At 39.0% G+C, this 26740-nt stretch overlaps 1 protein-coding gene and 1 long non-coding RNA gene across 14 annotated transcripts in view; one reads left to right on the top strand and one right to left on the bottom strand.

Moving 5' to 3' along the window:
• Nucleotides 1–26740, bottom strand: part of Apbb2 (amyloid beta precursor protein binding family B member 2) — a 277295-nt gene that overhangs the window by 112436 nt on the left and 138119 nt on the right. The window lies entirely within an intron of this gene.
• LOC125364886 lies at nucleotides 11278–16494 on the top strand. The gene is made up of 3 exons (XR_007213587.1): nucleotides 11278–11466; nucleotides 15173–15178; nucleotides 16481–16494. It is a non-coding gene; the product is annotated as an uncharacterized LOC125364886 (long non-coding RNA).

The following is a 26740-nucleotide window of genomic DNA, read 5'->3' as shown; positions in this document are numbered from 1 at the left end:
CTTCTAAAAGTGAAAGGCTGGAAACAAATCTATCAAGCAAATGGCCCCCATAAGCAGGCTGGAGTTGCAATCCTAGTATCAGACAAAATTGACTTCAAATTAAAAAAGGTAAGAAGAGACAAAGAAGGTTACTACATACTAGTAAAAGGATCTCTCCAACAGGAAGAAATAACCATCCTAAATATCTACACACCAAATGCAGGAGCACCCAACTTCATCAAACAAACACTATTGGCTCTAAAAACATTCATAGACCCAAACACAATGATAGTGGGGGACTTTAACACTCCACTATCACCACTGGACAGATCAACACGCCAAAAACTGAACAAAGAAACCACAGAACTAAACAATTGCATAGACCAACTAGACTTAATCGACATCTACAGAATATTCCACCCAGCAAGGACAGAATACACATTCTTTTCGGCAGCACACGGAACATTCTCCAAAATAGATCACATCTTAGGGCACAAAGAAAATCTGTACAAATTCAGAAGTATCAAAATCATTCCCTGCATTCTTTCAGACCACAATGGAATAAAATTAGAGCTCAACTCACTCAGCCACCACAGAAAATCCCACAATTCATGGAGACTAAAGAACACACTGCTGAACCATCAGTGGATCATTGAAGAAATTAAAACGGAAATTCAAATGTTTATGGACTTCAACCAAGTTGAGGACACGAAGTACCAGCTCCTTTGGGACACAGCAAAGGCAGTACTCAGAGGAAAATTTATATCTCTGAGTACATACATCAACAAACTGGAGAAACAGCAACTCAGTAATTTAAGAAAGCACCTTAATTTTCTGGAGAGAGAACAGCAAGCCAAACCCCAAGTCAATAGACGGAAGCAAATAATTAGAATCAAATCAGAATTAAATCAATTAGAGACTAAAAAAACCATCGAAAGAATCAACAAAACAAAGAGTTGGTTCTTTGAAAAAATCAACAAGATAGACAGACCCCTGGCAAACCTGACCAAAGAACGAAGGCAGCACACTCAAATAAACAAGATAAGAGATGAAACAGGTAGCATCACCACAGAAATAACCGAAATTCAGAAAATAATAAGGGACTATTTTGCAAACCTTTATGCCAACAAATTCGAGAACTTGGAAGAAATGGATGATTTCCTAGAAAAAATTGATACCCCCAAACTCAACTATGAAGACTTAAACCTTCTAAACAGACCCATATCCAGTATTGAAATAGAAACAGCAATAAATGATCTCCCATCCAAGAAAAGCCCAGGTCCAGACGGATTCACCGCAGAATTCTACAAGGCCTTCAAAACAGAACTCACTCCAATATTTCTCAAACTCTTCAATGAAATTGAAAGAGAACGTTCACTACCAGACTCATTTTATGAAGCCAGTATAACCCTCATCCCAAAACCAGGCAGAGACTCATCACGGAAAGAGGACTACAGACCAATCTCCCTAATGAACATAGATGCAAAAATTCTCAACAAAATTCTGGCCAATCGACTTCAACAGGTCATCAAAAAAATCATACACCACGATCAAACTGGATTCATCCCAGGGATGCAAAGCTGGTTTAATATACGCAAGTCAATTAATATAATCCACCACATCAACCGGAGCAAGGTAAAGAACCACATGGTTTTATCGCTGGATGCGGAAAAAGCGTTCGATAAAATCCAGCACCCATTTATGCTAAAAGCCCTGGAAAAACTGGGATTCCAGGGAACATTCCTGAATATAATCAAGGCAGTTTATGACAAACCAACAGCAAGCATAACTCTAAATGGTGAAAAACTAAAGCCATTCCCTTTAAAATCAGGAACAAGGCAGGGATGTCCACTCTCTCCCCTGCTCTTCAACATAGTACTAGAATTCCTAGCCAGAGCAATTAGGCAAGAAGAGAATATAAAGGGGATCCAAATAGGAAAAGATGAAGTTAAACTTTCTCTCTTCGCAGATGACATGATCCTATACCTAAAGAATCCCATAGACTCTACCCCCAAGCTACTAGAGCTGATCCAAAACTTTGGCAAAGTTGCAGGTTATAAAATAAACCTTCAAAAATCAACAGCCTTTCTCTATGCTAACAACCCGAAGACCGAGGCTGAAATCAGGAAAGCAACTCCTTTTGCAATAGCCCCCAAAAACATAAAATACCTAGGAATAAACTTAACCAAAGAAGTGAAAGACCTCTTTGAGGAGAACTTTAAAACCTTGAAAAACGAAATTAAGTCAGAACTAAGGAAATGGAAAAACCTCCCATGCTCCTGGATTGGGAGGATTAATATAATCAAAATGGCAATATTGCCAAAGGCTATCTACAAATTCAATGCAATACCCATTAATATCCCAACACCATTCTTTAATGAAATAGAGGAAGCAATCCAGAAATTCATATGGAACAATAAAAGACCTAGAATAGCAAAAACACTCCTAAGCAGAAAGAACAGTGCTGGAGGAATTACAATACCCAACTTCAAGCTGTATTATAAAGCTATAGTAATAAAAACAGCTTGGTATTGGCACCGGAACAGGCCTGAAGACCAATGGAACAGAATTGAAGACCCAGAATTAAACCCACAGAACTACGCCTACTTAATCTTTGATAAAGGAGCTAAAACAATAGTATGGAAGAAAGATAGCCTCTTTAACAAGTGGTGCTGGCAAAACTGGCTCAACACATGCAACAAACTAAAACTAGATCCTTGTATATCACCCTGCACCAAAATAAACTCCAAATGGATTAAAGACCTTGAAATCAAAACAGGCACCCTGAAAACACTAAAGGAAGGAGCAGGAGAAACACTCGGGCTCCTTGGCACAGGACAGAACTTCCTTAACAAAGACCCTGAAAGGCTACAAATCAAAGAAAAGTTGGACAAATGGGACTGCATTAAACTGCAGAGCTTCTGCATGGCAAAGGACATAGCTCTCAAGATAAACAGAAAGCCCACAGACTGGGAGAAGATCTTTACCGGACATTCAACAGACAAAGGCCTCATCTCTAAAATATATGCAGAACTAAAAAAATTACCTTCTTCCAAAACAAAACCGCAAAGAACCAATAGCCCCCTCAACAAGTGGGCTAAAGACTTACAAAGAAACTTCTCTGATGAGGAAATGAGAATGGCCAATAGACATATGAAAAAATGCTCTACATCACTGGCCATAAAGGAAATGCAAATCAAAACAACATTGAGATTCCATCTCACCCCAGCAAGAATGTCATATATCAAGAAAACTAATAATAACAATTGTTGGAGGGGATGTGGCCAAAAGGGAACCCTACTTCATTGTTGGTGGGAATGCAAACTGGTTCAGCCACTCTGGCAAGCAGTATGGAGATTCCTCAGAAGGCTCAATATAGAACTCCCCTATGACCCAGCAGCCCCACTGTTGGGTATCTATCCAAAAGCCCACAAACAAAATCACAGTAATGCCACCAGCACAACAATGTTCATCGCAGCACAATTTGTCATAGCGAGAATCTGGAACCAACCCAGATGCCCCTCCATAGATGAATGGATCAGGAAAATGTGGTACATATACACAATGGAATTTTATGCCTCTATCAGAAAGAATGACATTGTTCCATTTGTAAGGAAATGGAAGGACTTGGAAAAAGTTATACTAAGTGAAGTGAGCCAGACCCAAAGAAACATGGACTCTATGGCCTCCCTTATTGGGAATAATTAGTACAGGTTTAGGCAAGCCATAGCAGAGGTTCACAAGGCCCAATAGCTATACCCTTAGGAACACATAAGATGATGCTAAGTGAAATGAACTCCATGTTATGGAAACAATTGATATATCACAGTTGTAACTACTTTCAACGTCCTAGGTGTATGTGTAGTTTCTATTATTGATGATGCTCTTGTATCACCTTCCTATGGTTGTACCTACACTATCTCTGTAATCTTATCTGAGTATATTGGAAACCGTGTTTACTGGTATTGGAAGTAGGAAATTGAAAGGGAATACCAAATTTGAGAGACACAGGGTAAAAAAAGAGAAATAACGACAAAAGCAATACTTGCAAAACTGTCTGGTGTAAGTGAACTGAACACTGGGGGGGGGGGAAAGGGGGGAGGGAGGGGGGCATGAGGGACAAGGTAACAAACAGTACAAGAAATGTATCCAATGCCCAACGTATGATACTGTAACCTCTCTGTACATCAGTTTGACAATAAAAATTTGAGAAAAAAAAAAAAAAAAAGAAATTACAGAGGCTGCCTACATTATGTCTATATGAATGAGAGCTTCAGGAAAGAGGAAGGGAAAAAAGAAAAAGGAAGAATGTAAAGGAAGGGAAAGGAATCTTAAGTCTTACTTTGCTATGACATCCCAAAAAGATCTAGAACCAATGTTTGCTATTTTTTTTATTCACACACAAATATACTACTTAACCCACTTGCTCTTAAATCCTAGCCAAAATGCTAAAATTATCTTCCCACAAGAAAAACGCACTTGAGACATCAGAGATTTCTTATCTTCAGGGTCTCTGGGGAAAATGCCAAATTTCTTATACTACAGAAATAGTTGCTTTAAAATTGCCAGCTTGCATTTGGAAAAACTGGTTTTTATAAGGTTTTTGTCTTGGGTTACCACCATTTCTCTCTTCCTAAATCTCTTAGTAGTTTGTGTTTATTTACCAATAATAGTTTATTTGTCCTTCAATCCCTTTATGTTCTAAGCTTCTTCTTCTTTAGTACTCTTCATCATTTTCTCTATGAAAGAAATCACTCTAAATTAAAGGCCTTTGAGAGAAGATCATTTCACACACACACACACACACACACACACACACACACACACACACACACACGATCCTTAGGTTTCAGAAGTGGGTATTAAAGGAACTCTCTCTCAGGAACTGTGTCTAAGTCTTCCTTGTTGCAGACATCAGTGGGAGGAAGTGTACCATGTATGGAGAACCTCACACTAGATATCATTAGTGCTTCCCTCCTCAAAGAAGCAAGCTGTGCCCTTGCTGGGCTGTACATGTGCTTTGATGAATGAACTGAGTGCATTCTTTATTCCTCCCTTTAGGATACTACAGTGGGAAGAATCCAACTACTGAGCGAGGAGCAGAAATGAATTGTGTAAAAGAATAAACTATTTTTCTGTTAATTCCCTTTGAAGAAATGAAGAGTATAAATTGCTTTAAACACACACACACACACACACACACACACACACACACACACACACACACACACACACACACAAATTCAGGCTGGGCACCAGTAGCTCATGTCTATAATCCTAGCAACTCAGGAGACTGACACTTGGAGGATCATGACCGACTCAGGCAGAAAAGCCTATGAGACTCAAATTAATCTCCTATTAACCAGCAAAAAGCAGGGCTGGATGCATGACTCAAGCTGTAGAGTACCACTTGTGAGGAAGTAAGCTGAGTATGTGGAAGGTTTATGGTGTAAGTGCAATATATTTATTCATGAGGCACTGAGTTCAAGCCCTGGGACTGGCAACAAAAAAACAAGTGTTTGTTTTTGGTATAAATTTTCCATAGATCACAGTTTTCCCTTTAAGAATGATACTCTTTTTAAATCCTCCTCACTTTCTGCTTCAGTGACTAATTCATTTTGAAATTACATTCTGCAAGAACTGAAATTTTCTTACTATGAACAAAGTTACCTATACTTGCACTTTGCTCAGATTTCACCTGGTTGCTCTGGGAAAGAAAGCATGACCTCTTTCATGCCACTTGGTCTATTTGATAAACATATGTACAAAAATCAGTTGGTGAACTACGCCTAGAAAAAACAAGTAAGGCTTAACTTGACTCACCTGCCCATCGAAAGAATCTAATTCAATCAACAATTAAAATGCTGTATTTTTACAGGAATCAAAACATGAAATTATATCTTTATGTCCATAAAGAAGAAGAGAGAAATCTAATTTCTTTGAAAACAAAAAATATATTCCCTGCAGATCCAGCAGTATCAAGCCATATATATGTTATACTGTCCACATGCTTCCATTAGAGGATACATTCTAGGGTGTTCACTCTAGAAGAAGGAAGGTAAAATGTGCTGGATTCATACAATGGAGTACCAGGCAGCAGTATAAACAATGCACTGGATGTACTCAGCATAAATGGATGTCTTTAAATCACAATGCAGGATGCACAATGTGGAAGGTGTAACAAATATGACAAGAAATGTACTCACTACCTTACGATGTAACTGTGACTCCTCTGTACATCACCTTGACAATAAAATTTAAAAAAATAAATCACAATGCATGGGAAAAGTGCTCTGAGTAAATGGCCTTCACTCCCAAAACGAAAATGCATATTGTCAAGCATGCTCTTGAACAAAAAGTTAGTTAACACACTGGAATGCTTGTCCATGGATGGAAAGCAATCAGACATCATGACTGTACTATACCTTCCAACTGTACTAAGGCTTGTCATTTCTTAGAAAAGACCCACTTCAATCCATTCTTGTTCTTCCATCTACAATGAGCTGCCTTTCGTTAGCATGGCATTGCATTCAAGGCCCCCTCCCTTCACAATCTTGTTACTGTAGCCCCCTCCCTGTTCCCATCCATAGTCCAACTGTACACACCCTGCTCTCATGACATGCTGTACATTTCGGCTTCCCAGGTCTTTGCCTGTGATGTTCTTTTGTGCTGGAATCTTTTCTATTTGAAACTAAAATTTGTTCATGTTTTTCCCCAAATTTTACCAATCACCCATTTAAAAAATTAATCTCTTCATCCTGTGCTACTAATCTCCCTTTAGAAACAAAGCACTCAGGGTAAATTTCTATCTCATATTCAAGTTTCTACTGAAACATTCCTTTCCCTCAGTGGTTAAATGTAAATATGGTACATGTGTGTCTCTGAGTTTAGAATTTACAAAGGCAACAAAGTCCTAACAAAATTTTAAGCAGGGGGAATCCATATGTCTTGAGATTATTATTATTGACAACACAGCACAGATCAAAATTGACTTGTATGTATTTGTATAAAAATTACTTACCATAACAAACAGATGTTCAAAAATTACATGTCAGTACGAGAGAAAATACAAAGCCAAAATCAGATGTAATTACAAACCCTCCATCCCTAAATTGTTTGTCTATCAATATAAATCAGTGATTAAAATCCCAGTCACTGGTCATTTGAAAGAATCTTTCCTCCCAGTGGGGAACTGTTGTCATGACAACATGACTTCCAGCTGTATCTCTGTGAACAAGCACATGGTTAAAGGGAAAGAATGAAAATCAATCGGTTAAAGAAAGAATATATTGACTATATTTGAAATATAATGGGAATGTGTTTCCACCAAAGGTTACCCACTATAATCTCTTTTAATAGGACTGAGGGAAGGTTTTATAATCAGCACAACTGTACTTCATATCTATATTATTTACATGTAAGTATAACACACACTTAATTCTGCACACCAACCCTGTCATTAGGGATTTTTCAAGTCATTTCATGCCCTGCCACTTACTTAAACCTGCTTATAGTCAGATATCTTTCTTCTGTTTCATCCCTTCTATCCTTGCTAGGAGTAAATTCCCTGATTCAGAGGAGGTGAGATGAGGGAGCAAGATGGTGACCTATCATTCTAAAGAGGCTCATTATCTCCTTTTACCCATCCAAATTATCTACACACTGAACACCATTATAATGACCCTATAATGTGAAAACCAGAGAGTGTAAATACTGCCACAAATAGCGAGGATTTGATTAGTTTATCAACTGAATTGAATTCTTCCCTTTGTTCCCATGCACTGGATTTTTGATTTGTATTGCTTCTTGCCTGTGTCTACTTGTTTTGCTCCAAAGGCACTTAAACTAATTAAACAGGATATTTAAAACAAGATAGACTCATGTATGTACCCTATTTCAGTGCTGTCTTGTCGATGGGACAAGACTAGCCCCAATGCCACTCCTGTTCATTCTAGGACTTTTGAGTGCATGTGAGTATCTAGGGTTCCCATAGTGATGACTGGCATGGTCACCAGTATGTAGGAGCTAAGACTCGTAACTAACAGGGCAGCTGAGCTAGAGTTCAGCCTTCATGGATCTTGGAACTCTGGTAGGTGCAGCCCTGGAAGTCCAGTATCTTGGGAAACCCTCAGTCCCAGACCAACAGTCACCTAAAGTTCAACACAAATAAAGGACTGTCTTTCACCAAACATGGAAGAGTGGCTTCTTGTCTTTTCTCCTAAGAATGTCTAAGTGCATAACTCACCATTCCCTCTAATTGTGCCGTTCTTTATAGTTAAGATCTCAGTGGCAAAGTAATTCTTAAGATTTATCCAAGTTGGAAGTACCTTTTTTTGTGTCCATCATGGGGCTTGAACTTGGGGCCTGAGCATTATCCTTGAGCTCTTTTGCTCAAGGGTAGTACTCTACCACTTTGAGCCAAAGCACCATTTTTGGTTTTCTGGGGGTTCACTGGAGGTAAGAATCTCATGGATTTTCCTGTCTGGGCTGACTTCAAACTGCAATCCTCAGATCTCAGCCTCCTGAGTAGCCAGGATTATAGGCATGAGCCACCACCGCCTGGCAGGAATTATCTTCTTAGTGCTCAATATTCTTTCAGCCAAGTTATAAACTCCAAAATAAACCTTCTGGAGAGAAAAAAAAAAAAAAAAACCTAACACAACTCTTTCCCATAAGACTCAAAGTCAGGGAAGAAGGAAAAACCACTGTAGTTTTAAACCTGCTTTCACTTTATCTTTGATGTCCTTCATTAATGTTTTTACAAGTAATTTCCTGTGTTTCTTTTAAGCTGAGAAGGCATTCCATACTAGTGGTAAGTACAAAAATGAAATTCTCTATTCACTCATTTGAATAAAGGATGCCATAATTGCAGTCAGGTCTCTAAGGAATACATTATACATCTTTATGCAGAAACAGTGAAACTTTTTGTGAGAAAATGGTTAAGTCAGCTGCTTTCCATTTGCTTTAAATTTCCCTATTCTGAAGCTATTAGAAACACAAGTGCTTGTGGATTCGGTAATATTTTTCCTAGAAATGAAATGTGTTCCTTATATGGTCATCACAGGAGTGCAGCTTTCCCTGTGGCAAGGGTATTTTGGAGACCCTGTAGAGTTAATAGCCCTAATTTAATACTAGAAAACGTTTTAAGACTAAAGAAAGTCTACCACATAAATGCTGTTTCTTGTGTGTGCATGGGGGTTGGAAAATGAACTGAGCACCCTATGCTTGCTAGGAAAGAAATCTTACCAATAGAGCTATTCCCCAGTCTTACACAACTGCTTCTTTTGATTCGACTGACTCATTTTTAAAGTATTTTTTAAATTTTCAGCTAACATATATTGTAATATGGGGAGGGCTTGAGAGTTACTAATTTCTAATCTGATAAGAAGTAGCAAAGATTTTGTTTAATCATTAAAGTTAAGAAATACTCACCAGGTGCCAATGGCTCATGCCTATAATCCCAGCTATTCAGGTGGCTAAGATATAAGGATCATGGTTCAAAGCCAGTCCAGGCAAGATAATCCATGAGACTTTTATCTCAAATTAAGCACCAAGAAAGCCAGAAGTGAGGCTGTGGCTCAAGTGGTAGAGAGCTAGCCTTGAGCAGAAAAGCTTAGGGACAGTACCCAGGACCTGAATTCAAGCCCTAGTACCAACACAAGAAAAAAACAAAATGAAGAAATATGGAACTAGATTCCAAGTTTGGATTCAAACCACTGAATTGAGTGTGAACAGGCTGCCACACACAATGCATCTTACATGTTTACATTCAGTACATAGTGTTAGGGGCCAATTGGTACCCCCTCCAAAATAAAGGTAATTGCCAGTCTCTAAAACTGAATAAACAATAGTCTCAGTAAAACCAAAAACCAAAAGTAAAAGCAAAGTTCCCCAAACACAGATCTACCCGTTAGATAAAGTACAAGGTATTTTACTTGCCACAACATGCTTGCTTTTGTAAAGGATTAATTAAAACAATTCTTTAAAATAGATAAATCCCTAATATACTTAGTGTTTCCAATTTTGTATATTTTAAGCAACTCACAAGTAAATACAAGGCATTCATTAATTCATTCAGGAGCACCAAGACATGGGTTGCGTCCTGGAAATCAGCAGTAACATGGGAGACTTCATCACTGGCCTTGGGAAGCTTGTGCTCTATACGGATAGGGGAGTATCTAGTGAGCAGTTAACACTCCCCATGAAGATTATAAAAGCAAAGTCTCACGGGTATTTAACCCAGGCTAATATAGTTGCTGCCCACTGGACTGTGCAGACAAGGACAGTTAATTTTGCTGACTGCTTATCCTCAGGGCAGGGCCAAGATCCAGCACTACATTCTGTACTTAGTGAGAATCTGTTCAATGAATTCCACAGCCTTGAACCCTAGATTCTAACATAAACAATCAACTATAGCTACAAGTATTTGATGGGGACTAGTGATATGCTAAATACATTGTTAGACATAAGAGTTTGTTTTAGAAACACACATGCCCCTTATCTCAAATCCTGTCCTCCCCTACTACACTGCTGAGTCCCGAGAGACTACAATGTACCTCCTGCATCACTGAACTCCCTAGGTAGGTTTGGACACTGAGGGGCTCCACAAGCCAGCAGAGCATGAGAGGCCAAAGAAGTCAGAGCATTCGTTCATTCCACTACTTGTTCTCTGGTACAACACAGGCAAGCTGGGACTAAGGTTAGGCCACTCTTTGTCAGTCACCCCTTGGGTCCTGGACTGATACAGATATTGACTACAGTTGTAATGTACAGATCTCGTTTACAGCTGCTATACCCAAGAGACTAAAGATAAGCAAAATCTTTTGTCATGAAGTTCTATAGGCTAGAAGACCAAAGATAATCAAAGATATGGCAGAGCCTCTAGGGGAGAAAACTCCCTTACTCAGCCAGTAAGATGGCCTTGACTTCCCATGATGTGTGGCAGCATAACTCCAGTGTCTGTGCTGTCTTCACATGGCGTTCCCACTTTCTGTGTTTCTGTCCTAATCCCCCTTCTTCTAAGGCCACCAGCTATACTGGATTGGGCCTGCACTAAAGCTCTCATTTGAACATGACTCCATCTACAATGACATTTGACCAGAAGGTCATATGCCTATGTATCAGCGGTTAGAACATCAATGGATCTTTTGTAAGACACAATTAAACATCAGCATCACACTGGCATGTATTCTGTATTAAAATAAACAGAGCCTAACAAAGGCCAGAAGGTGCCTGGCCACTTGTTTAGTTGCAGGGCTGAAGAAAGGATGGTAATAAAGGACATTTAGTTTCAGACATATTGGAGAAGTCTCTTCCACCTAACATGATATGAGAACTTCTAATGAACAACTCACTACTTTGAGGTGGATTCTGAGGATCCATTCTGAGGACAGGTGTATGAATGGGTAGAGTCACTGTATCTTCAAGGAACTCATAGGACTGTGAAGCCAAAACACTCTTGGATAACTGTTGAGGAATGTCTGCCCTGTTGACTGGTATGCTCTTTCTAGCATAGCTTTGTAGTTCTTGAAGGACCCATTGGGAGTGATGTTAGTACATAAAGGTTTGTTGTGGAGGGGTTAGAGGTGTGACTCAGGTGGCAAGGCCAAGGAGCATAAAGCATCAGATACCAAATTTGAGTCCCAGTCCCCCACAAGAAGAAAAAAATACAAAAAAGATTTGTTGCACAGCAGTAGTACTTCCAGTTCCTCGATGTCATAGACCAGAAACTTCAAGAAGCTGCTGTGTAGCATGTCCTTTGTTTCCTTATTTCCGTAACCAGTGTTAGGCATCAAAATCTGGCCTTGTAATCTTCTCTGCACTCTAGGGTCAATATGCCAGTTATCCCTGATTTTGACATATTGGTTCTGACTGGTGCCTGATGACCCTTTTGCTCCTCTTTTTGATGATTCTGGGCTTTGAGAGAGGCCTGAAGGCAGCCATGATGCCAAGTAGGAGATGGCTGCCTGTTCTGTAGGCAACATCAAGCTACAGAGAGGAGATGAGACTATTTATTCATTAAAGGTAAATTATTTCAGGACAAGGACAAGGAGGCATTCATTTCTGGCTTCTCAAAAGGCCTTCACTGGGCTGGGAATGTGGCTTAGTGAGTGCTTGCCTAGCATGCATGAAGCCCTGGGTTCGATTCCTCAGTAAGACATAAACAGCGAAGGCCAGAAGTAGTGCTGTGGTAGAGTGCTACCCTTGAGCTCACAGACAGTGCCCCAATCCTGAGTTCAAGCCCCAGGACTGGCAAAAAAGAAAGGAAAAGAAAAAAGACCTTAACTGTCAATAGCGCCTAACCAATACTTTAGTTTTCTCCCCCACACAATGGTTTTCTGTGTTTAAGAGTAATTACAGCTAATTTTGTCTAATTATAGGTTCCATTATTATCTGATTTCTGCAATAGAATCTTAGCTTCTTGAGGCTATAATCTTATAGAGGTATCTTCAACACAAGACCTGGAGTATGCTACCAATGAAAGACCACTGTCTTTAGGGATGGGCTGGAAAGTATTAGTTAATGGTTCATACTTCAGTATGAACTCTATTGCACAGTAAGGTTACTGTAAATAATATAATTGACTATATATTTCAGAAAGCTGGAAAAAAAAGATCTTGAGTGTTTTGCCAAAAAGACAAATAGCCAAGTGCCAGTGGCTCACACTTACTATCCTAGCTACTCAGAAGACTAAGATCCAAGGTCAGAGATTTGAAGGCAGTCCAGGCAGAAAAGTCCACGAGACTCTTATCTCCAATTAAGCATCAAAAAGCAAGAAGTAGAGCTGTGGTTCAAGAAGTAGAGGGCTAGTCTTCAGTAGGAAAAAACCCCCAAAACCTAAGGGACAGTGCCAAGCCCTGAGTTCAAACCTTAGTAATAGTGTGTGTATGTGTGCACATACACAGAGATGCATTTATCCTAACTTAAACATTATGCCATATTTACATGTATTAAAATATTACAGGTATCCTCTAAGTATTGTACAGTTTTCTTGAATTGTGACAGTTAAAATTAATAATAAGAAGAAATATCTTCCTCAACCAATACTTATGACTACTTACTTCTGTGGGCACTGTGTGAAACATCTCACATGAGTTTATTTTGGCCGAACAGGGAAAACATTATGCAGTTTCTTGTATGGAACACATGAACAGCTTTAAGTATAGTAAGAAATATCAATGTGGTCAGAAAGACACCCTACTTTCTCCAGAGTGCATAAACCTTGTTCTTCCCAAGAGAGCAAAGTCTTCACCTGTTAATAAAGAACTTGAATGACTCTAACTCTAGAGACTGTGGTGAGCACCTGTACTCTCATTTAATCCAAACTAGTAGGTATAAGTTTCTTAGAAAACTTTTTTAAAATGAAGTTTTATCTAATGTATGTATGTACACTAATTTCTTTATTTTTTTTTTTCTTTGCTAGTCTTGGGGCTTCAACTCAGGGTCTGAGTACTGTCCCTGGGCTTCTTTTTGCTCAAGGCTAGAGCACTCTACCACTTGAGCCACAGTACTACTTCCAGCTTTTTCTGTTTATTTGGTGCTAAGGAATCGAACCCAGGTCTTCAGGCATGCTAGGCAAGCACTCTACTGCTAAGCCACATTCCCAGCCCTAGACTAATTTCTTTACATACAGTTCTTTTAAAATTTTGTAATCTTTATTTTTAATTCCTTTTTAAAAGGCGATATATAGAGGAGTAACAGTTACCTAAGTTAGGTAATTAGTACATCTCTTTTTCATGTATATTAATTTTAAAGAAAAAATAAATTTTTATTATTACTTCTGGACAAATTATTAGAAAAAGCATCCACAGTAATAAGATTTATATGAACTCATATTAATGTTGAAGGCTATTTTTGTTTCATATAATACTATTATTATTTCATCTATAAAATTCAGCACCACAGTTAATAGTATACCAAAATCATTAGATGGAAAAAACTAACAATGTTAAATACAAATTTAAAAAATTCACCTTTCATAATATCAAGTCATCAGCAACTTTAAATGACGATTAGTTTCATGTAGGATGTTCAATTTATTGTAAAAACTAAACTGAATAATTAATAGGACTCAGAATTAGACAAGATATCAATTCTTGACCTGACACCAGGGGGCAGGACATTGGCTTAAAGTTGGCTGAGGTATTCTAGAATCTTTAGTTCAAGGACCTTTGGGGATCATATGACTATAGATTATCCCAATCTTTAATAAGTAGTCCTGTATCTCTAGATTGAAGAATGGCCACAAATACCTAACATCTATTATCACAAAGCCATTAGCCACTAACATACACTGAACCAGAGCATCAGTCAGCTAGGCAGGCACAGATGGCCACATTGCTGAGGCTCAGGATCTTCCAGTACAAAGGTAAAGATAAGAACCCTCAAATATCCATTCAAATAACTACAGGACTGAGATGATTCTGAGTGCAACCCAGGAAAGTACTGTCTGTGTTCTTTGCATACCTCACCAAAGAATCATGGAGAGAGTTCAGGGAAATAGTCCCCTCTATCTGAAAGTACCGAACACTGTTTGATGCCAAAGGGCAGTGGCTCCCAACACTCGGTAGGTCTTAGCAAGTAGTAATCAAGAAAAGACTTAAATTGAAATGAATTCACTGTGGTTTTAAAGAAAATTGTGTTTTATGAGTCTCAAGAACATTGAACATATTTGAGTAGGAACCACAGGCAGATTAAAAAAGCCTGGAATATTCTTGTATTCCAGAAAGATTTGGAACCTCAAGCTAGATCTACTATAGTGTGTGACAAGATCTACAGGGCCGAAGAGGCATCCACTTCTGATTACAAGGAGCCTTTGTTCTAGTGGAGATGATAATACAATGTGCACCCGAATTCCACACCCCATCCTCCAGCACTCAGGAGATGTGACACAATGATGTGGCACGTGGGAGGGAATTCAGGGAAGAAGAAATGGCACAGGGACCCTGCTTCTTTTATGTGATATACTACAGAGGTTCTCTTTTGTATCTGTAACCAAGTACTGATGCATAAGATGGAAGAAAATACAGAAAGAGCCTATTGCACTGTTTCCTTGACCTTGGGGATTTAGTTCATAAGCAAGCTTTGAAATCTGTGAGCAGACCAAGTCAGCAAGTATGAGCTTCATCTTAAATCAGGCAGCTTTGAGGCTGTACACCTCATTCCAGTCACACATGCTGGCAAAGGACATTAGGCTTCTGTTTGACAAAGCAGTCTCCATGCTGGACATAACTTAGATTTGTATTTAGTAATAGTCACTTTTCAACATAAATGTGTATCTATAGTCTGTAGGGTCATCTAACAAGCGGAGAGGAAACCTGAAGACAAACCACTCACTACAGAAAATCAGTTTAATTCATTTGTGACTACTTGCATAAGTAAAATAGACCTTATAGAGAGCTTGGATTACACACACATCCACACATACACACACACACACACACACACACACACATCCACACTTGAAAGACAAGATCAAAGCCCAACTAAATAAGTACCACAATATGGGTACTTGCAAGAAGGGAAGGTGGGGCCAAGGGAAAAGGATTAGACCAATGAAGGCGGGGGCGGGGGGGGGGGGGAGTGGGGAGAATGTAGTCAAAGATCCATTGTATATACTACAAAATTAGGAAAAGTAAAGAAGTGGGTGGGTCAAAGTGAGGTGAAAACATTGAAGGGGTGATCAAAATTCATTGTATTCATAAACTGCTTTGTTAAATGCACCTCCTTTGTACAACTAAAGATAATAAAAAAAATTTTAAAGAAAATCACTATCTTATCAACAGGTTTTGCTATTGAAAATATCCAATCATATGTATACTTGGTACTTTTTCAGTTATCAAGCGTCCTGAGTAGTATCTCCCTTAGGGAAAAGGCATGTAAAATTACCTAATGGGGATCAATCTAATTGTGCACTGCAAAAAGGTCTTTTATAAGACAGTGAGATCATATAAACTTCTCTAGTCCCTATCCTGTGTTCAGTTCTATAATTCCTTGGCTGTCTTTGTTTTTTGCCAGTCCTGGTGCTTGAACTCAGGACCTGAGCACTGTCCCTGGCTTCTTCTTCTTCTTCTTCTTTTTTTGCTCAAGGCTAGCACTCTACCACTTGAGCCACAGCGCCACTTCCAGCTTTTTTTTCTATATATGTGGTGCTGAGGAATTGAACCCAGGGCTTCATGTATACAAAGGGAGCACTTTACCACTAGGCCATATTCCCAGCCCTCCTTGGCTGTCTTTGACCTCATGAAATTATTAAGATTTCACACAAGTGAACAAAAAGCTCATTTTATCCAAAATTCCATTTCACTCAGTACATAATTCCTAAGTACATTAGGATAAAAATATTCAAATTCGAGACAACAATGAGAAGCAAAGGGAATTGTTCATTAAAGTCAACGAGCTCCATATTTAGTAGTAAGAGTTTATGTTTTTTAAAAATTAAAGAGATACACAGGAAAAGAAATGACAGAAAAGGCCTGACCTAGGAGTGGCAGATTCATAGCCTTTCTCTGCTTTGTAATCTTAGGACACCTGCCATTGAGATGGCTTCTCACCTATACAAATTTAAATTATGAAACTGCTAGATACATTATTCTGCTAATATTTCTCAAAAAAAAAGTGAGGGGGATGCTTCAGATTAGAATCCACACAGCAAATAAGTCACTAAAAATTCATATTTTATAGGGCTTCTAGCCAATGAAAAATCTAGCCAACTAAGACTTGGAGCTGGATGCCCATGGCTATAGTTACTTGGTAGGCTGAGATCCAGAGAATCAAGCTTTGAAGCTAGCCTGGGCAGAAAATTTCACAGGACTTATCTCCATAATAACCAGCAGCAAGCTAGGCTGGAGGTGTGGCTCAAATCATACAGAGTGAGCCAAGCAAACAACCCAGTGACCTTGAGGCCCCAAGTTCAAACCCTAGCACAGCCCTCCCTCCCTCGCCCCCCAACTCATCAAGATCTGAGCCAACAGTTGTGAGATATGTATGTTTGATCTTTGGTTTCTTTTGTTGTTGTTGTTGTTGTTGTTGCTTGAGACTAGGTTTCACTAAGGCTTCCTAAGTGCTGGGATTGGACTTAGAGTTCCATTTCAGCTATGGTTGATGTCTTGTAAGAAGAAGGAGACATACACAGAAGACAACACAGAAAGACAGTGGCCACCTAAAATCAAGAAAGGCCTCAGAGGAAATGAACCTACTAGCATCTCAATCTGGGAACTCCAGCTTCTATAACTGTGAAAATAAATGTATGTGGTTGAAGGTACCCATGGGTTTTATTTCAGCAGCCTGATCAAACTCTTACACCTATCTATAGTAACAGTCTCCAAAAAATATGAAGTCCCTTCCTTGCCTGATAACCAGAGTTGATAAACAATGTGTCTGATATGTGCTCTAGCCAGGGTGGGCTGTTTTTCTGATGAGAGGAACAGCTTTCTTTTTTAATATTAGAGAAAATCTATTAGATAAAATTTAAATACCCCTATTTCCCCTGAAATTTTCTTTGGCCATGAAGTCACAAAGAGTCAACAAAAATAAATCTTAAAAAAAAAACACAAAAAAAAAAAACAGTGAAAGGAGACCAATGCAATCAATGGGCAGAAAAGTGAAACCATCACTCTCTTCCTCTAGCCTGAACTTCAGTAACCCATGTAAACAAATGGAGAGATGAGAGGGACCTGAGGTTGGCCTTCCTTCCCACTGTCCACTCACTAGTATACACAGCATTGGCTGGGGGCAGTAAGGGGGGTGGGGGTGAGGATCTCTTCCCCAGGAACAAAGTATCAAAGCTCCATAAGGTCTTGGACTTATTCAGACACAGCAAGTAGAAGAGGGGAACCTTCCCTTCCCTCTTGAACTCTGAGACCTTAAAAGGAAAAGCAACATCTAAAAAGGAAAATAACCTGAAGGCCTATCAATACAAAACAAGAGCACAAAGAAATAACCTTATATTCTAGATCAACATGCAACAGAATAAGTTTTCAGTCTTGAACTAGACTTCCCTACTAATTCCAATTTCATTAGAGCTGTGGTCAGATGCCCGCCCCTAACCAAGGCTGTGACACAGCAATCTGCAAGCTTCTGTTTGCTTGTTTGAGGATCTGGCTATGTGACCTCTGAAAAGCTTTGTTAGGCTTTTGGGGGCTCAATTCCTCATACTTGTAAAAAATGTACATAATAAATTAACAGTCCCCAAGTGAGGTGTGTGTTTAGGTACTACTCAGAATATGGGGCACTGGAGGCTTAGCTCTTAAGTATTATCATCCCCAATAAATGTTACATGGGTGGGGAAATACAGTGTTACCCTATTTATATAAAACGAAACCAGCAAGCCACAGTCATGGTCTCCCCTTCCACCAACGGTTTCTTTCTAGTGAAGGACACCAGTGGAATGGGAGCAAAGAAATTTTTCACTTGTAAGCCTATCCATCAGAATTGTCTGAATCCTTTATAACCTGAATCATCTTCATAGGCTTTCTCCAAACCCTTAGCTCCCCCTGCTCCTAGCTCTAGTATAAAAACATTCTACTCATATTACATCTCCAAAATTATTCTCCTCTAGTCATTGCCTTTCTTTTGCCCTTAACGCTGGGAATGGAACCCAGGGACTTGTGCATGCTAGGCAAGTACTCACCCACTAAGGTATGGCCTTAGTCTTTTTCTCCTTGAAATCAAATTTCACTTGTAGTCATGAATCATGAGGCTCAACAACTCTGGATCCTCCAAAAATGTGCCACCACACCAGCTATGAATAACCTCTGGATGGTAAATTCATTACCATATTCATTTTACTGCACGTCTTAGCATCTGTCAACAGCATTAATAGACACTTTGTTTTAAAATACCTACAAATCTGGCTTCCAGGAGATGACACCCCTGTGGCTAGCCACTACGCCTCACTTAGCAGTCCTCTTTACCTCCGTATTCCTCCTGGGGGGGTTTCAGTGTACACCCATGGCCTGCTCACTTCACTAGGCCTCCAGGCCAACTCATCTGAACCACTCCTCCATCCACACTCACATCTCTGGAGCACATTCAGCCCTCTCTACAATTTGTCAACTGTTTCCTCAGTGTCAGTACTTCAGAGGAGTGGAAGCTACTTCATCCAAGGCTTGGTTCTTCTACTTTCATTGTTCCGTCACTCACCTATCCAGTTATAGAAACCACATCTTACAGTTCCTTCTTTTAAATCCCTCTTCTTCTAAATAGAATCCTAGAATAGTTAGCTCACATCTGCCTCTTCCCTCCATCTCCACTGTTCCTTTCTGTAGGCAGATACTAACTCTCTGCTGGGCAAGTAGCCTCAGAACTGGCTTCCAGCTCTGAGTCTACAGTACGTAGACCCAGAGACGCCTATGGATAGAATTTGGGGGGGAAATCTATGAACTTGCATGAATGCCTACTAGCCTATTTTTCCTACTTATTCTCAAGACACAAACTTGATGTTGTCTTCAAAAACTGTCTCACTGTCTTGCTGTGTCTTAAGACCACACTATTTAATAATCTAGCCACTTCTCATGACCTCACATGATCCCTTGTCCCCCAGGTTAGGAAGACCAGTTACACATTAGTAACTCAAGGTTGCCAGCATCTAATCACTCCATGTTCCCAGAGGAGATAGGCTTCCACTCGTCCCCGATCCTATCTGTTGACAGAGCTAACCCTATTTTATCCTTCCCTCGCAATCATCAGCCCCTCAGAAAGCTGTCTCTGGAACCCCAGATAAGAGCCTTTGCCTTCGCTCTACTCTCTCAGGGCTGCAGAATATTTCTGCACAATCAGTGAATGGAGTCTCTGCAGTTACCTTTGGGCAGTAGAGTTACAGATGATGTAAAGTTGCATATTTATGTTTCTCTATATTGACTATCCTTGTCTTCAATGAACACATCCTGTTTCATGTGGTTAATAAATTACTAAGATTTCTAACTAAACGAATACAGAACAAATTAACCCATAAGTGGTAAGCTGTGTGAAGCAGTTAACTCTGGTCCATTCAGCAAGACTATTCTTAGAGAAAAGCAGAATCTTTCAAGAGGTTACAAAAGGGATTACAAGATCCATCTGTGTGCTTCAGCGAGCATGGTACCCACACTGAGGGAAGCAGCTATGACCAAGGCAAGGCCTTGCAGTTTAGCCCTATCCTTGTTACCTTGTAAAGCCACTTTAGCTATATAGAATCTCACACTCAGTATACGGACTGACTAATCCACAAATGGTAAGGAAGAAGACAAAAATATGGTCAATTTTAATTACTACTAAAGGTAGATTTCTTATCATATACAGTGAAATTAGAGTTTTTCCATTCTGTTGCAGTTTTACCCAACTAAATCTTTAAGCCTTGAAAAAATAAAAAGATAACGACACAAAACTGGTTAATTTGAGTTGGGGGAAAGCCAGCTAAAAAGATGAGTATCAGTAATTTCTGTCAAGTTGAGCAAAGTAACATTTCTAGATATAAGTTGAATTGCTTGATATTATCACTGATAATAATCACAAACCTGCAGGTTCAATTTGTATTTCATTAAGGTAACAAGGCATTTTGCTTTGAACAAAAGTGTTCAGCTGGAATGAACTTGACGGTTCACAGTACCTTGAGAATGTACTCTTTCTACTTGGTTAATTTAATAAGTTGCTGCATTCTACACCCCACCCCCACCTTCCAAGCCCAAGAAGAAATTAGGGACACATAAAAAAACTAAGAAAAAGTGTTGTAACATACTCTAGTCTACAGACCACAGTTTCTAAATTTCAACTCCTGAACCACAGGAAAGCTCAAAACTTGGATTTGGGGCAATCTTTTCAAGCTATTCCATCAACTGAGAACTGCCTTGTTTTCTCTATATATGAACACCACCACCACCCCATCCCTCCCCTCCGCCCTGGCTCACGCTAGTCAACAAAACAGTAAGCTTAAAAAAAAATTACAAATCCATAAGATACTTACTGCCTAGGATCAGAGTCTATTAACATCTCTCCTAGTGACTGTACATGCCACTCTCAACTGCCCTGCTTCCAGCATCCTCTGGGGTTCAGAGTACCATATCTTCTCTTCACTTGCCCCCCAGACCAGCTCCCCCTGCAGCTCCAAGAAAGACTTATGGCTTCATATTTCAACTAAAGTTTAAAGTAGGTTAATTGGAATCAGAGTTTTAGGTGGGATCATGCAACACCTTTTTTTCCACACACCTTTGCCAGAAAACCACGTTGTTGAACTTCACATGTAAATGGTCTCAACACTTTCTCAGACAGATGAGCTGGGATAAGGCAGCTACGAAACACATTCATCAAGAGACTGCCTCCAGTTTGAAAGACACTGATACATCATCAGCCTTATTCCACACAAGAATTAAGATCTAGAAACAAGGGTTTTTGGACCATGAATCTTCCATATTAATCATCACCCATTAGAACCACGTAAGTAGCAAAAAATCTCCACAACTCTCTCTTTCAAACATTAATTAAATCCTGTAATCATCAAATAAATATGGAGGAGAACCAGCCAAATTGTGGAAAATAATTAAAACTACATTTAGGAGACAAAAAAAAACTCGCTCCCAAGTTTCAAAACCCAGAAGAGGCAGAGCAGGAATGGTGGAAATTGATTTTGTGAAAAGCTATTAAAGAGTGCTACTCTCATCAGAAAAGTCCTCCCCCTTTTAAACATAATAGTTTAAAGGAAAGCCAAAAATCATATCAGCCAAAATGACTGAGGAACATTTTTAAAACACAATAATAAGAATAAAATTAGTGTCTCCTCAAATTATTACTTTTAAGAGAATCACAGGTAAAAATTTTAACATTTTTTGACAGCCTTCCATTTACTTATTTGAAAAGAGCTCAAAGTTTAGCAATATGTGTATTACTAAATGTGTATTGAGCATATGTATATCAAAATAATACATTTATATGTTTTTATTATTTAAATGTCTGATTTCCTGTCAGGGGTTAAACAACTGTCTTGGAGCTTGTCAAGCAGGAAATGTACCTCAAAATTTGACAGTATAATTGTAAAAAGTGGTTTGCTTACTTTGTTCAGCAAAAATTTTAATCTTAAGTTTCTAACTGATCAGCAGGAAGCTACAATGATTGACTACAAATTATACTGAACCCGTTCTTTATTTTAATGTGCCTTGTTCTCTTTAGGTATTGATTTGTGCCCTAAAGGATAAGGAGGTCTGTTTAATATTTCAGGAGACTTTTTAAAATTTAGATGATATTTCAATCCAATGACTTTAAACTTTTTGAAATGTATTTAGAATTAGTTATCTTTTCTGAAAAATAGAGGATTCAGTATAGTTTCTATGTGCCTAATTCCTTATCTAGATCATGAGAAGGCCCATGAGCTTTTGGCTGATGACCACAAAATGGAAAAAGTAGAAGAGCTTTGGTCACCACACCATAGCTGTAACTAGGATACTTTCAATTGTGACTCATTCTGTTAACCATCAAGTGTCTTCTGAAGAACCTACTCATCCTAAGCATGTGCTGACCACCTCTTTATGACATAACAAAAGGCAACTAAGAATGCTAAAATAAAATCGAAGACCCTTCAAGTGGTCAGATTCTGTCACCTTCCACCATAGGACAATGAGGTTTTACAGCCAAATATGCCTATTAAATAATATCCATGTCCAACAATGAATAATTACACTCAGGATTACTTTGAGAACTGAATAATAGTCATGGGCAGATTGTTCCTCTGCTGGGTGAGAAGAAGTCAGCATGACTGTGTCCCTAGAATAGTTCAAAGCTAATTCTAACACATGGATTTCAAAGCCATATTATAGGTACATATTCAAGTCCAACAGCTGTAGAACCAGACTCCAACTAAGATGTGTTATTCTCACTGCACTTTGCCCAGAGCCCTTATTTCCATACACTGTGTGTGAATTTAATCTTAATTCTTCCCAACAACCCACTCTTTTGCAATGCAGTGAGAGGCTAGAATGATGTACTTACAATTAAGACCCATAAGAGATATAAAACAAATAAGGAATTTTCTTCTGCTAGCTATGATCTTTCTCCTCCTAGATTTTAAAAGATCCATACAGCAAGTGAGAAATACATGGATTTTTCAATGGAGCAGAGAAAAGAAAGTTGATAATACAATCTATTTTTCTACCTTATTTCCTGATGTACAGGAACATCATACAGTCAGATGATCATTATTACTTGCCTTGGCTCTCAAGAGAGGCAGCCATCCCACAATGCCTTGCCTTCTCCCACACAAGCTAAGAGGGGATACACACAGCCCTTGACTGTCTGGTGATGCACCTCAGAGTAGGGGTGGACCACAACCCTTCCAGAAGTGGACTTCTCCTCAGAAGAAAGATTTCCTTTCCTGGAAGTGAAACCCTGAATCTCTGCATCGAAAAATCTAGGCTTTCAAAAATCATGGACTCTCATCACCACTTAAAAACAATGTACAGATGAGCTTAGTAGAAATCAATAAAACACAAAGAGTTTTCAGTTTCCCTTTAGTAGAGTAGAAAGGACATTTCTCCTCCACCGCCAAGGCCATCCCAAATGTGTCAGTTTTTCAAACTTGGCCATTTCTTTACTTAAGTAATTTCCTTGGCTATTCTCTACTGTTTGCTTATGGACATGCATATATCCCAAGGCTATTCTAAGACCTCTTAAATGATGCTTTTTGCTGCTGAGCTTGAGGGTGATCTCTGGATCGTGAGAGCTTTAATGGCAGAGGATGTGTTTGCTGCAGTGGATGCTGTTGGAAACCACAATGGGAGACTAAATATCATTAGTTATCAAATTTTTAAAAACCTAAAAACTGTGATCACATTCCACTGGAATAGTGATAAAACCTGATTTAAGAGAGTCAAATATACCCAGGTTCCATATTCTAGGTCTGCTGCTTGGTTGTTCTGTGGGAAAGTTAAACATTTCTTAACCTCTTTTTCCTTTTTTTTTTTTTTTTTTTTTTGGTGAGGGTTCTCCAGCTTAAAATCAGTTGTCTTGCACTCACACAGCTTTTTTTGTTCATGACTGGTACTCTACCACCTGAGTCATACCTCTACTTTGGGCCCATTCTTGGTTAACTGGTGATAAAAGTCTTGAAGATTTGTCTACCCCAAATTTCAACCTACTGAACTTGGATTCTAGGTGTAAGCCACTGGTGCCTTTTTTTTTTTTCCTCATTTTTAAAATGGGCTCAGATCAGCTTCCTTGGTTCTATATGAAGAGTTCATCAAACATCACAAAGGGGGAAAAAACTATCAACTAACAGTACCCCTAATGACTCTAAGGAAGAATTCCTGGGAGGATTAAATTCAGCCATATTCAAGAATAAGTCTATGGTGAGCTAAACAAAAAGGAAAATACAAGGACAGCTTACAGTAAACATCAGCTCTCATTTTAGGTACAGACACCAATGGTTGGATCGACCTTCCCTCACTTTCTGCCCATTTCACACAGAATGAAACCACCAAGGATTTTTGAATACTCAATAACTAGATTTTTTTTCCAGCCAAGATTGAAAATGCAGCTTTATTTCACTGTTTTAAACCCAGTGGTTCTAACAGAAAAATACAATGCATAAATTCTAAGAGTCGAGGGTGGGGGTGTAGCAGCTCAGTGGCACAGTTGTGTACAAAACAAAAACAACAAACCAAAAAAGGGGATGAGACTGTTCAAAAGGAAATGTACTCATTACCTGACTTATGTAACTGTAACCTCTCACCTTTACATTAAAATTTTAAAAAATAAAAAATAAATGGGATCAGTACTTGGTAACCAGCCTTAGGTTTATGAAAGCAAACTGGGCTTATTAACTAAGTCAGCTTTAAAGTATAAAGTTTATGAACTGCTTAAATTCTAGCTTTTGAAAATTGAATGTTTCTCTTTCTCTAGCCATAATAACAGATGGAGAACTCCCAGAAGTCAGCTAAAGAAGTCTGTGGAAATTTCACGCATGTTTTACTTCACAGTTCAAGTCACATTTATGACTGTACCAGAAGGCATAGGATTGACACTAGGACAACTATGATTTAAAAGAAGCCTGTATTCAAGGATGTTGCAACTATGGTATTACAGTTGTATGTGGCCATGACAGGAGTGATCAGCACGAGTCCGGTTCTTTCTACTATCTGACTTCCATGTGTATAAGGCAGCTGCATCTATTAACAGTTGTAGCAGGGGACCATAAGCCCCAATGCCTTGAGCTTGAGAGAGGTCAGAACCCATCTAAAAGATGGTCTTGGAATTGTGACTCGGGGTTGTGATATTTCTGGGTTACAAGAGAAACAAGAGGCCCATATTTTTATGCACAATATTTCAACATCTAAAGATTGGCATCTAATTCAGTATTTTCGAAAACATGATCTATGGAATACAACATAGTTTTGGGTGGTCTTCCCTTGAAGTGGGCTAGGTACCACAGGAAGCAAAGAATGTGAGTACAGAGAGCTAAGCAGCAAAGTCATAGACTTTGACCCAGAAGGGACCCCAAAAGACGGCCACTCAGGTCATCATGCTCATCTTTTTGCTCACAAAAGTACCAGCATACTTTATAAAGAAAGACAACCTAAAATTACCTTAAGTGTTCAGATAAATACATGTCTTGTTTCCTTATACATAGATTTTACTCTAGAGCTTTCAAAAATACTAATTTGAACAAGATCACTTTCTTCCTTAAGTTTGTGGGACAAGATAAAGAGCACTTTTATACATATTATTCACAAGGCAATAAAATTTAATTCAGAAAATGCATATCTGCCCCAGGACACTATATCCCAACTATTTTGGAAACATCTCACATCTGCCTACTTGAAATTCTTCCTGTCACATCACAGCTGAGAAGACACAACCGGAAGGCTCATGAATCACTCCAAGTGCCTGAAAGATTAAAATTAATACAGGAGGACAAACCAGCTAAATAAAATGCACCTGTCTTATAGTCTGGAATTTTAAGCAAAGACAGGAAAAATTACCTCAAGGTTGAAGTACTAAAAGCCATCTTAGATAAAATGAACATTTAGAAGAAGTTTCTAAAAGTGTGAAAACACAAACTTATCCCAATCTCTGACACTCTTAAGGAAGCTAATGCCAGAAATAACAAGTGCTGCTGGTCGTGTTGACATAATAAGGTTGGTACCTTGGTTTTTACTCTCACCAACAATTCAACTCACAAGAGTCCTTCTCTTGCCACAATGAGGTAAATCCATCAACTTAAGATATCAACAGGTCTCAAACTCTACAGTAATGCAGATCAACTTGCAGTTCTAGGCAAAATATACCTAAAAACAAAATGGCACTCTTTCTTGATACGAGCTTCTCTGACTTAGGGATCTATGGGCTCAAATACAGAGGACGTTTGAAAGAGACTGAATTACTGGTTCCAATTCCTTATGCTGCCCTGAAATGTAGAATATAAATAAGAATCATCCTAGTGCACTAAAGATTTATGTTATACAGGGTGTGGGCACTTTTTCAGCTTCTACAGGTATGCAAACATCAGAAACAATGCACAATGATCACAATCCAGCTCTAACCGCCTACTCAGCAAACATATAACTTTTAGGGGCCTCTTGCTATGCACTATATGCTGTGTTAAGAGATTCACACACACGTAAGGAAGGCCCAGAAACTTCTGAGGAAGGCAGCATATCCTTGAGAGGATCATGATCACACATTGGGGAACACTTCTTTGGGTGACAGAGAAAGGGCCTTACAAAGCTCAGAGTCTAGAGAGGTTTCTCAGAGGAAATGGCATTTGAGTTAGATCTGAACTGCTTACAGGCATGGAGAG

The sequence above is a fragment of the Perognathus longimembris genome, chromosome 16 (assembly GCF_023159225.1).
Source record: "Perognathus longimembris pacificus isolate PPM17 chromosome 16, ASM2315922v1, whole genome shotgun sequence".
Classification (NCBI taxonomy): domain Eukaryota; kingdom Metazoa; phylum Chordata; class Mammalia; order Rodentia; family Heteromyidae; genus Perognathus; species Perognathus longimembris.
This window is presented reverse-complemented; position numbering and strand designations above follow the sequence as displayed.